The sequence below is a fragment of the Phyllobates terribilis genome, unplaced genomic scaffold (assembly GCF_046119375.1).
Source record: "Phyllobates terribilis strain yellow unplaced genomic scaffold, ASM4611937v1 Scaffold_11__3_contigs__length_659146591, whole genome shotgun sequence".
NCBI classification, from domain to species: Eukaryota; Metazoa; Chordata; class Amphibia; order Anura; family Dendrobatidae; genus Phyllobates; species Phyllobates terribilis.
The window spans coordinates 278457091-278469964 of record NW_027362771.1 but is presented as its reverse complement, the minus strand read 5'-3'; the positions used below and the strand labels follow the sequence as shown (position 1 = coordinate 278469964).

The 12874-nt window shown below is 45.4% G+C and overlaps 1 protein-coding gene across 5 annotated transcripts in view; it reads right to left on the bottom strand.

The window, feature by feature from the left end:
* GRM3 (glutamate metabotropic receptor 3) overlaps positions 1-12874 on the bottom strand; it is a 438101-nt gene that overhangs the window by 47787 nt on the left and 377440 nt on the right. The window lies entirely within an intron of this gene.

The window sequence follows — 12874 nt, the reverse complement described above, 5'->3', positions numbered from 1 at the left end:
AAAATCTTTTCAGTTATTTTTCTATCTACTGGATATCATGCTACAAAGATATATTTTCCTGTTTCCAACTAAAGAAAGTCAAAGTCAGGGGTCCTGATTTCATAGATTATATGATGGTAACTTGCAGATCGCCAGCTGTTTAGTGTGCTGTGATTTGCAGGATAGACTGCAAGACTCACTTAGTTGAAAAACAGCTCACAATCTACAAAGTGAGGTGTAAAACTTCAGAACAGACTTCCTAAAATTCCATTCAAATAATTACAAAATTCAAACCACTTTGGTCTTACTGGTAAACATTCTGTTTAATTTATAATTTATACTCACAAGAGACTTAAAAATGAGACACTTAACATTTTTGCTAGTTTGAATGTATTTTTATTTTTCATTTTTGTGTTATGAAAATGAAAAATGTTTATATCCATAATTTTATTAAAAGAATATTTTTTTATAAAGAAACTAGCACTTAGGAAATATTAAACATTTTTATTGCTATGTATTATTTATGTTATTTATAATATTTCTAATAATTGTAATATAAATGTAAAGTATTTAAAGTTTTAACTCTGATCTATGCATCCTTTCTATCTTTTAGTCACCACCATGCAGCACCATGCATCCTATGTATATAAATGATTTTTCTATATCTTTTAAAACAAAAAGAGAAAAATAAAATAATAGAAGTCTGCTTATAAGGTTAGATATGCATGTAAGTGTATGAGCATATTGCACATTCAGAATAGCCCTCTCTTCAAGTCGACACATGTCATCATTGTTGCACTTGTAGTTTACAGTTAAAAACTCCATACATTTATCCAAGTATTTCATTTTATCAAAAATCAAAAATTAAGCACTTTGCATATAGACTTCAATAAAAATGTCTATTGTCTACAGCTCTTATGCAGATCTACAGATTTCCATGGTAACAGGCTATAATTAAACATTTTTAGTCCGATCTTGAAGTCCTATTTATTTCCACATCTCCCCATCTTTTTGCTTTAAGATGTACATAGTATAAACAGATGGTGTACATAATTGTTTGGTGTAGTCAGTAAATTCTAAATTAAATATGATACCACTGAGGGCAAAAATTTGGCTTTTGTAAGCTTATAAACCTAAACGTGACTATACATGGAAATATCCCAATATATTACAAAATTCAGCGGGTAAAATAAGTATTGAACATGTCACCAATTTTCTAAGTAAATATATTTCTAAAGATGCTATTGACATGAAATTCTCACCAGATGTCGGTAACAACCCATCCAATCCACACAGGCAAAGAAATCAAATTATAGATGTCCATAAAATAAGTTATATTTAATAATAAATAAGGAATGACACGGGGAAAAAGGAATTGAACACGCTTACTGAAATTTATTTAATACTTTGTACAAAAGCATTTGTTGGAGATGACGCCAACTTCAAGACACCTCCTGTATGGAGTCGCATGCATTGCTCTGGTGAGATTTTGGCCCATTCTTCAACACAAACACTCTTTAAATCCTGAAGGTTCCGTGGGATCCTTCTATGAAATCTGAGCTTTAGTTCCTTCCATAAATTTATCATTGGATTCAGGTCAGGGGATTGGCTGGGCCACTCTAGCAGCTGTATTTTCTTTCTCTGAAACCTATTGAGAGTTTCCTTGACTGTGTGTTTGGGATCATTGTCTTGCTGAAATGTTCACCCTAGTTTCATCTTCATCATCCTGGAAGAAGGCAGTAGATTTTTTTTATCAAGAATGTCTAAGTACAGGGGCGTACATAGAAATCATGGGGCCCCATAGCAGAAGCTCTAATTGCCCCCCCCCACAAATAAATAAATAAATATTTGTCTGTGTCACAGAAGAGCAGATCTCACAACTTTCCAGCCTTTACATAGTAATTTTCCTCCTGCTAAAGTCCTAGATCCCTCTTTCATTTCCCCATAAAGTATGATGCCAACAAAAGTGCCCCCCAAACACAGTATGATACCCCCATGGTGCATTCCTCCACATTAGCCTCCACATGTACAGTGTAATGACCCTACAGTACCCCACTTCAACTCCCAAGGCAAAGTATGGTGAAACCAACACAGTATGATCCCCCAACTGTGACCCCCACAGAGCCCTCCATACACTATAATGGGCTTACATACAGTATAATGGCCTGCACTAGCCCTCCAAACAGTATAATGGCCCCCCACATAGCCCTCAAAATATTATAATGGCCCCACATAGCCTTCCATACAGTATAATACGCCACTGATAATCCTCCATATAGTATAATGCGCCCCCATAATCCTCCATATAGTATAATGCGCCCCCCATAATCCTCCATATAGTATAATGAACTTCCCATGGTCCTCCATAGCAGGGGCGTGCATAGAAATCATGGGGCCCCATAGCAGAAGCTCTAATTGCCCCCCCCCAAAATAAATAAATATTTGTCTGTGTCACAGAAGAGCAGATCTCACAACTTTCCAGCCTTTACATAGTAATTTTCCTCCTGCTAAAGTCCTAGATCCCGCTTTCATTTCCCCATAAAGTATGATGCCAACAAAAGTGCCCCCCAAACACAGTATGATACTCCCATGGTGCATTCCTCCACATTAGCCTCCACATGCACAGTGTAATGACCCTACAGTACCCCACTTCAACTCCCAAGGCAAAGTATGGTGAAACCAACACAGTATGATCCCCCAACTGTGACCCCCACAGAGCCCTCCATACACTATAATGGGCTTATATACAGTATAATGGCCTGCACTAGCCCTCCAAACAGTATAATGGCCCCCCACATAGCCCTCAAAATATTATAATGGCCCCACATAGCCTTCCATATAGTATAATACGCCACTGATAATCCTCCATATAGTATAATGCTCCCCCATAATGCTCCATATAGTATAATGCGCCCCCCATAAGCCTCCATATAGTATAATGAACTTCCCATGGTCCTCCATAGAATATAATTCACTCCCCACAGTCCTCCATACAGTATATTACACACCCCATAGGGTAAAATGCAGCCCCCATATAGTATAATGCATCCCACAGTCCTGCAGTATTATGGGCATCACATACTCACTGATTTTTAAAATACCGCATATTTTAAATAAGCCGACCTGAGTATAAGCCGAGGCCCCTAATTTTACTACAAAAAAACTGGAAAAACGTATTGACTCGAGTGTAAGCCTAGGGTGGGAAATGCAGCAGCTAATAGTAAATTTCCCAATCCTGGTACGTATGGCACCCCTCATCCCCCAATCCTGGTACGTATGGCACCCCTCATCCCCCAATCCTGGTATGTGTGGCCTCCTCAATCCCCCCAATCCTGGTATGTGTGGCCTCCTCAATCCCCCAATCCTGGTATGTGTGGCCTCCTCAATCCCCCAATCCTGGTATGTGTGGCCTCCTCAATCCTGGTATGTGTGGCCTCCTCAATCCCCCAATCCTGGTATGTGTGGCCTCCTCAATCCCCAAATCCTGGTATGTGTGGCCTCCTCAATCCCCCAATCCTGGTATGTGTGGTCTCCTCAATCCTCCAATCCTGGTATGTGTGGCCTCCTCAATCCCCCAATCCTGGTATGTGTGGCCTCATCAATCCCCAATCCTGGTATGTGTGGCCTCCTCAATTCCCCAATACTGGTATGTGTGGCCTCCTCAATCACCTAATCCTGGTATGTGTGGTCTCCCCAATCCCCCAATCCTGGCATGTGTGGCCTCCTCAATCCCCCAATCCTGGTATGTGTGGTCTCCCCAATCCCCCAATCCTGGTATGTGTGACCTCCTCAATCCCCCTATCCTGGTATGTGTGGCTTCCTCATTCCACCAATACTGGTATGCGTAGCCTCCTCAATCCCACAATCCTGGTATGCGTGGCCTCCTCAATCCCCCAATCCTGGTATGTGTGACCTCCTCAATCCCCCTATCCTGGTATGTGTGGCTTCCTCAATCCCCCAATACTGGTATGCATGGCCTCCTCAATCCCACAATCCTGGTATGCGTGGCCTCCTCAATCCCCCAATCCTGGTAAGTGTGGCCCCCTCATCCCCCAATCACTGCACACACACAAAAAATAAACACTAATACTCACCTTCCTTCCTCACCTCTCCTCCAGCGCTGCGTCCTGTCTGCTGCAGCTCATGTCGGCATCTGAGCAACGCACATTCTCAGATCCCGAGGTGAGCTGCTGCTGCTGGCATATTCACTCCTCTCCACACCCGCCAGGACTATGGCCGTGGAGAAGCGTGAATATGCATTCTCTTTAGTAGCCGGCACTGTCAGCAGGAGCTGCGACTCAGCGCTCCTCCGTGCCCACTACTAAAGAGAATGAATATTCCCTCTTCTCCACACCCGTGGGAGTGGAGAAGAGGGAATATTCATGTCCGTTTAGCAGCAGGCACATGTTATAGCTGCTTCAGCGGCTACTGTGTTTGCTCCGCTCCGCCGCAACCTCCCTCCCCCACCACTATCCACCAATACTCACCTATACAACTCATCCCCACGCTGCTTGGGTCGGGGGGGCCCAAGCAGAGTGGGGATGAGTTGTATAGGGGGGCTGCTTGGGGCCCCTCGGCTCACGGGCTCCCCGCGGTCACGGGCCCCATAGCAGTGGCGTGGTCTGCCGCCATTGTACGCCACTGTCTAGGTACATTTGTCCACTCATCCTTCATTCAAGTATGTGCAGTTTGCCAGTGCCATATGCTGAAAAACAGCCCCACACCAGGATGTCCCACCTCCAAACTTACCTTTTGGTAGGATGTTTTTGGGGTGATTTGCAGTGCCTTTTGGCCTTCAATCATGGAGTTTATTATGGCATCCAAAGAATTAAATTTTGGTCTCATCTGACCAGACTATATTCTCACAAAAATACACAAGCTTGTCTTAATTTTGTTGAGCAAACTTTAAACGCTGTGACAAAGTCACTGGTAAAGTGCTGGATGGAAGATATGTTTCCCTAAGGCTGTTTGCCTCAGTGAACAAAAACCATTAAGTTTCCTCCAGCATGTTATTTTTTGAGAGGGGTTAAGTCCATTTGTAAAATGGAGTGGTTTTTGTGAATGACTATTCTGAAGAATGGGAGGTCATTCACCATATCTCTACCTCAGGGTGTGGTCTGGGGGAGTTTAAATACTTGGCCAGCTGAAGCATTCAGAGTTCAATGTCTGGAGAAGTAAGCTTCAGAAGGGAACTTGTGATTGTTCCTGAACCATGTGGAGTTACTAAAGGCTCAGCAGGCAGATCCCTGCTACTACAAGGACTGTGTTCTTTGTGTGACTGTTTTTACTTCGTTTTCCTGTTTTGCCCAGCGGGCTGTGTTTATTTTCACGGACTAAATGTTGGTTTATGCCACATTACAATAAACCAACCAAAGATTTAAAGAGGCAATGCACTTGTGTCTACTTCCGTGTGCAGCCGAGTGAGTGATCTAGCACAAGTGGCGGTATAAGTGCGGGCAAGATCCCCAGGAAACGACGATAGACAACATGGAGGACTTGATCAAGCACCTGGTGAAAGCTCAGCAGGAGACAAGCAAGCTGCTTTTACAACAGATCCACCAACAGCAGCAGAATCAACAAGACCAGCTACGAGAACAGCAGATGGAATTGCTCGCAGAGGTAGTTTGTGTGAGGCCAGCAGCCCCTTCCCCAACTCCAGGTGATGACTCGTACATCCAGAAAGCAGTAAGATGAGCCATGCAAAAAATGACCCTGGGGGATGATGTGGAAGCATTTTTGATTGTGTTTGAGCGGGTGGCAGAGCGGGAGAAGATACCGCCGGAGCAGTGGTCGGAGGTGCTGGTCCCCTATCTGACTCGTGAGCCCCAAAAGGCTTATTACGATCTGGCCTTGCAAGATGCCCAGGGAGATCCCCGGAATGCGGATGACCTGGTCAGCCTCATAGAAAGATACCAGGTGGTCGAGAGGTCCCTAAGGAAGCTGGGAAGTGCTGCATCCCCATACTGGGGTACTCAGAGGGAGCCAGAGTCCCAAAAGAGAGGTATTAGAGCTGCCACTAAGGGGAGTCAGAGGTCCCAGGGGGTTGCTGAGGGTCTGCCTAAAGCCTCTGGGAAAGACTTGATCTGCTGGAGGTGTCACGGTCCTGGACACAGAGCCGCCCGTTGTCCTATGTCGTCTGAGCAAATGGGCTGTAGTGCAGGAAGGCGCTGTTCATACTATGCCTACCCCACCTGCAGTGTGGACTATCAGCCCTGTGAGGGGCCACAGTCATGTCCCGTGATCATAAATGAAGTGTTAGTGTTGGGACTTCTGGACTCAGGAAGTTTGGTAACCCTGGTAAAGGCCACACTCCCCCACCAGTTGATCCCAGGGAAGTATGTGGGCGTCTGCTGTATCCATGGGGACGCCAAGGGCTACACCGTTGCCCGAGTGATAAGAAAAACAGACTATGGGGCTGAGTCTCATGAGGTCGGTTTGGTTGAGGGTCTGCTACATCTGGTAATAATAGGTCCGGACTTTAACCTGTTCTGGAACTTATGGTGGAAAGCAGGCGTATCATGTGACGTAGATAAGAGACAGTTCCACCATGCTGAATCCTCAGCACAGTCAGAGGCAAATGAATTCCCCCTGTGTGTACTTGCCGGTGACGAGGATGAGACGGTGACCCAAGAGGATGGGATTCCTGAGTTAGGAGTTTCTGGGGGAAATTTTTGGACTGCTCAAATGAAGGACCTTACGTTAAAAGGAGCATGGGACAATGTGACTGTGATAAATGGAGTTGCCAAAGAGCCGGGGCCTGACACCAGGTTTCCTTATTTTTCAGTGAATGAGGATTTTCTATATTGGGCCACTAAATAGAGAGGGGAAGTGTTAGAACAGCCATTGGTACCAGGTCCCTATAGGCTGTGGTAAGGCGACTCACTCGAACGCTTTTGGAAGTAGACTCAGGAACCAGGTTTTCTCTGCAGGCTTTATTGTATGGTATAAAGCCCTGCAGCTCCTGCAAAATAAACACAGCCTTACTGGCAAAACAACAAAGCAAAAGATAAAACAATAGCACAGTCCTTAGGAGTGTGGGGTTCGCCCACACAGGTTGTAGTCCCAGCCTTCAGCTCCTTTCTGAGCTGTGGCTTTTCCAGTCTGGAGACCTTGCCTCTCCAAACACAATACCAGAAAAAAAATAGTGACTGATCATTTAAACCTTGATCAGCCACACCCTGAGGGGAGGTAGTGTGAATGGCTTCCCACCCTCTTTGCCATTCACAAAAAAACACTCCCTTTAGTGAGTTAACCCCCAGTATATAACATGCTGGCAGAAATTTTGCAGGTTTCAGTTCACACAGGCTAGCAACCTGAGTGACACATACTTCCCCTCGTATATCACACCAGTGACTCTGTCGTATATTCCCCACCTCTGCCCAAAGCCGATATCTGGTAGGTGGGGCAAGACCTACAATAGTTTAAGATCTCCCAGTAACATCCTGGCCAATAGAACCTCCTCACTATTCGCTCCTGAGTTTTTTCAACCCCTAGGTGTCCCCCCAGAATATGTGAGTGGGCCATGTCTAATACCCTCTGACGATATGGCCTTGGAACTAACAGCTGTTCCACTACCTCTTCACCTTTTAGTTTTGTTACCCGGTATAATAACTCCCCCTGAACTACAAAGTGTGGATACCTGGTGTCCGCCCCTGGCTCTTGAGCAACACCATTACAAACAGTAACATTGTCCCACGCCCCTTTCAATGTCAAGTCCCAAACTTGAGCTGACCCAAAGTTCTCTCAAGGCACCTCTAATTCGGGGAGGTCAGCCACCTCGGTCACAGTCTCGTCCTCTTCGCCGACCAGGACACATAGTGGGAACTCATCCACTTCTGATGTAGACTGGGGTATTTCTCTAGGGTCCTGGCTTTTGTCCCCGTGACTCAGTCTGGATCCCTTCCCCAACAAGTCCCAGAACAAGGGAAAATCGCGCCCCAATATGATGGGAGGTATCAGGTCCTTGACCACCCTGACCTTGTGGGATTGGACGCCACAGTCTGTCCCGACTGTCACTTGGGCCACCAGGTAGTTCTTGGCGTCCTCATGTATGCAGCTGATGCCCACAGATTTGAGGGGGGATCAGCTTGTGGGGAAGGGTGGAACTGATTAAGGTTACCAGACTCTTGGAGTCCAACAGCCCCAGGGCCATCACTCCATTAACGGATACGGCACACGCCTGCGGCACCTCGCTGGGTTGACAGTCCACACTGCAGGCTGGGTAAGCATAGTATGAACATCGTCTGCCTAGGCTGCAGTCCATTGGCTCAGCAGACATATGACACTGGGCGGCTATGTGTCCCGGATTGCGACACCTCCAACAGATCACATCCTTCACAACAGTCATTGCAGCCCCTTCAGTGGAATTGGGATGCCCCCCAGTTGTGCCTCTGAATCCCTTTCATGGTGAACCCGCCCCCTTTTGGGCACTCCAGTATGGGGAGGTGGCTATGTCGGGTGTCCCCATGGATTTTTTGACAACTTGGTACCTCTCTACCAGACCCACGAGGTCATCTGCATTCCGAGGGTCGCCCTGGGCAACCCAGGTCTGCACCAGCCTGGGTAGGGAATAGATGAACCTGTCCATCACCACCTGCTCAACCATCTGGGCAGGAGAGGAAGACTCTTTCTGCAGCCATTTCTGGACAAGATGTAACAAGTCAAACATCTGTGAGCGTGGAGGTTTGTCGCCAGCATACGCCCAGTGGTGGACCCTTTGTGCTCTGACAGACATAGTCGCTCCTGAGCGTGCCAATATTTCGGTTTTTAATTTGGCGTATTCCTTTGCATCCTGTAAAGTCAGATCGTAATAGGCCTTCTGCAGCTCCCCGGTCAAATATGGCGGCAGAATCTCCGCCCACTGCTGCAGTGGCAATCTCTCCCGTTCCGCCACCCTCTCAAAAACAGACAGGAATACCTCAACATCATCCCCTGGGATCATTTTCTGTAACGCTCCCCTTATCGTCTTCCTGACGTAGGCGTCATCTCCTGGACCTGTCGGAGCCGCCGCCTTGCCACGGATCGCCTCTGCAAGTAACTCGATCTGCTGCTGTTGGCGATGCTGATCCTGTTGCTGCTGTTTCTGGAGCTGAATTTGTTGCATCAGCAGCTTAGTGGTCTCTTGTTGCTGCTGTAACTGCTCACGGTGCTGCTGCTGCATGATCTGCTGGCTCTGCTGCACGCTCTGCTGTCTCTGCAAGTGCTGTTGCTGCATGCTCTGCTGGCTCTGCACCAGGTGCTTAATTAGCTCTTCCACACTGCTGGACATCTCCTGCTGGCTGATAGCCTTTACCCAGAACATCCACCAGTCTCTATAGCAGGTACACGTGTTCCTGGAATCTTGCCCGCATTCTCCACCAACTGTGGTAAGACGACTCACTTCTGTAACCAATGCCATCAGTATGTTTTTCACCAATAAGATTGTCAAGGTCTTGAGACACTTCACTGGTTTTACCCATCATGAGATGTTTTTTGTGTGGCTCCTTTGTAATGAGCCACTTTTTATAGACCATCAGTTGAATCAGCTGATATTATTTTTCACTAAGTGGCAAGATTGTTTTCTAATTACTGATAGATTTCAGCTGGTGTCATGACTTTCCATGGCTTTTTTCACCTTTCTTCATGCGTTCAATACTTTTTCCCTGTGTCATTTCTCATTATTACATATAACTTAATTTATGGACATCTATGATTTGATTTCTTTGCCTGTGGGCATTGGATGGGTTTTTACCTACAGTGCCTACAAGTAGTATTCAACACCCTGCAGATTTAGCTGGTTGACACATGCGGAATTAACTTGGCATTGTGACATTTGTACTGTAGATCAGCCTGGAAGTGGGAAATGCACTGCAGCAAATTTTTTTTTTTTTTTTTAAACGATAAAAGTTAATTCAGAGTGTCATTTATTATTCAACCCCTCAAACCACAAGAATTCTGTTTGGTCCCCCTAAAGTATTAAGAAGCAGTTCAGGCACCAAGAATAATGAGCTTCACATGTGTGGATTAAAGATCTCTTTTGCCAGCCTTTTCTGACTATTTAAGACCCTCCCCAAACTTGTGAACAGCATTCAGACATGGTCAACATGGGAAAGACAAAGGAGCATTCCAAGGCCATCAGAGACAAGATCGTGGAGGGTCACAAGACTGGCAAGGGGTACAAAACCCTTTCCAAGGAGTTGGGCCTACCTGTCTCCACTGTTGGGAGCATCATCCGTAAGTGGAAGGCTTATGGAACTACTGTTAGCCTTCCACGGCCTGGACAGCCTTTGAAAGTGTCCTCCCGTGCCGAGGCCAGGCTTGTCCGAAGAGTCAAGGCTAACCCAAGGACAACAAGGAAGAGCTCCGGGAAGATCTCATGGCAGTGGGGACATTGGTTTCAGTCAATACCATAAGTAACGTACTCCACCGCAATGGTCTCCGTTCCAGACGAGCCTGTATGATACCTTTACTTTCAAAGCGTCATGTCAAGGCTCGTCTACAGTTTGCTCATGATCACTTGGAGGACTCTGAGACAGACTGGTTCAAGGTTCTATGGTCTGATGAGACCAAGATCGAGATCTTTGGTGCCAACCACACACGTGACGTTTGGAGACTGGATGGCACTGCATACGACCCCAAGAATACCATCCCTACAGTCAAGCATGGTGGTGGCAGCATCATGCTGTGGGGCTGTTTCTCAGCCAAGGGGCCTGGCCATCTGGTCTGCATCCATGGGAAGATGGATAGCACGGCCTACCTGGAGATTTTGGCCAAGAACCTCCGGTCCTCCATCAAGGATCTTAAGATGGGTCGTAATTTCATCTTCCAACAAGACAACGACCCAAAGCACACAGCCAAGAAAACCAAGGCCTGGTTCAAGAGGGAAAAAGTCAAAGTGTTGGAGTGGCCTAGTCAGTCTCCTGACCTTAACCCGATTGAAAACTTGTGGAAGGAGCTCAAGAATAAAGTCCACATGAGACACCCAAAGAACCTAGATAACTTGGAGAAGATCTGCATGGAGGAGTGGGCCAAGATAACTCCACAGACCTGTGCCGGCCTGATCAGGTCTTAGAAAAGACGATTATTAGCTGTAATTGCAAACAAGGGTTATTCCACAAAATATTAAACATAGGGGTTGTATAATAATTGACCCACACTTTTATGTTTAAAATTTAATAAAATTCAACTGAGCAACATAACTTTTTGGTTTGTAAGATTTATGCTTCTGTTCATAAAACCTACTCTAGTTTGCAGTTTGAAGGCTCTAACTTATTTGCATCTTATCAAACCAGCTAAATCTGCAGGGGGTTGAATACTACTTGTAGGCACTGTACATCTGGTGAGAATTTCATGTCAATAGCATCTTTAGAGATATATTTATGTAGAAAATTGGTGGCATGTTTTATCCTTATTTCACCCGCTATATATAGGGATCAGATATTCCCCTACATGCCGTATTTTTATGTACAGTGGGGAAAATAAGTATTTGATACACTGCCGATTTTTCCCACCTACAAAGAATGGAGAGGTCTGTAATTTTTATCGTAGGTACACTTCAACTGTGAAAGACAGAATCTAAAAATAAAACAACAGAAAATCACACTGTATGATTTTTAAATAATTAAATTGCATTTTATTGCATGAAATAAGTATTTGATCACCTACCAAGTAGCAATAATTCTGGCTCTCACAAACGTGTTAGTTTTTCTTTAAGAAGCCCTCCTATTCTGAACTCATTACCTATATTAATTGCACCTGTTTGAACTCATTACCTATATAAAAGACATCTGTCCACACACTCAATCACACTCCAATCTCTCCACCATGGCCAAGACCAAAGAGCTGTCTAAGGACATCAGGGACAAAATTGTAGACCTGTACAAGGCTGGGATGGGCTACAGGACAATAGGCAAACAGCTTGTTGAGAAAGTAACAACCGTTGGCGCAACTATTAGAAAATGTAAGAAACACAAGATGACTGCCAATATTCCTTGGTCTGGGGCTCCATGCAAGATCACGCCTCATGGGGTAAGAATAATTCTGAAAAAAGTCAGGAATCAGTCCAGAATTACAAGGGATGACCTGGTCAATGACCTGAAGAGAACTGGGACTACAGTCTGAAACATTACCATTAGTAACACACTACGCCGCCATGGATTAAAATCCTGCAGGGCACGCAAGGTCTCCCTGCTCAAGCCAGCACATGTCCAGGCCCTTTTGAAGTTCACCAATGAACATCTAGATGATCCAGAGGAGGCATGGGAGAAGGTCGTGTGGTCAAATAAGAAAAAAAGAGAACTTTTTGGTATCAACTCCACTTGCCGTGTTTGGAGGAAGAAGAAGGATGAGTACAACTCCAGGAACACTGCCCCAACCATGAAGCAAGGTGGAGGAAACATCATACTTTGGGGTTGCTTTTCTGTAAAGAGGACAGGGTGATTGCACCGTATTGACGGGAGTAGGGATGGGGTCATGTATCGTGAGATTTTGGCCAACAACCTCTTTTCCTCAGTAAGAGCATTGATGATGTGTAGTGGCTGGGTCTTCCAGCATGACAATGACCCAAAATACATAGCCAGGGCAACTAAGGAGTGGCTCCATAAAAAGCATTTCAAGGTCCTCGAGTGGCCTAGTCAGTCTCCAGACCTGAAACCAAAAGAAAATCTTTGGACGGAGCTGAAACTCAATGTTGCCCTGAAACCTGAAAGATCTGGAGAAGATCTGTATGGAAGAGATGGCTAAAATCCCTGCTGCAGTGTGCAAACTTGGTGAAGAACTACAGGAAACGTCTGACCTCTGTAATTGCAAACAAAGTTTCGTTTTCTATTATATCAAATATTCATTTCTTGCAGTAAAATGCAAATCAATTATGTAAAAATCATACAATGATAAAATGTGATTTGCTGGATTGTTTTTA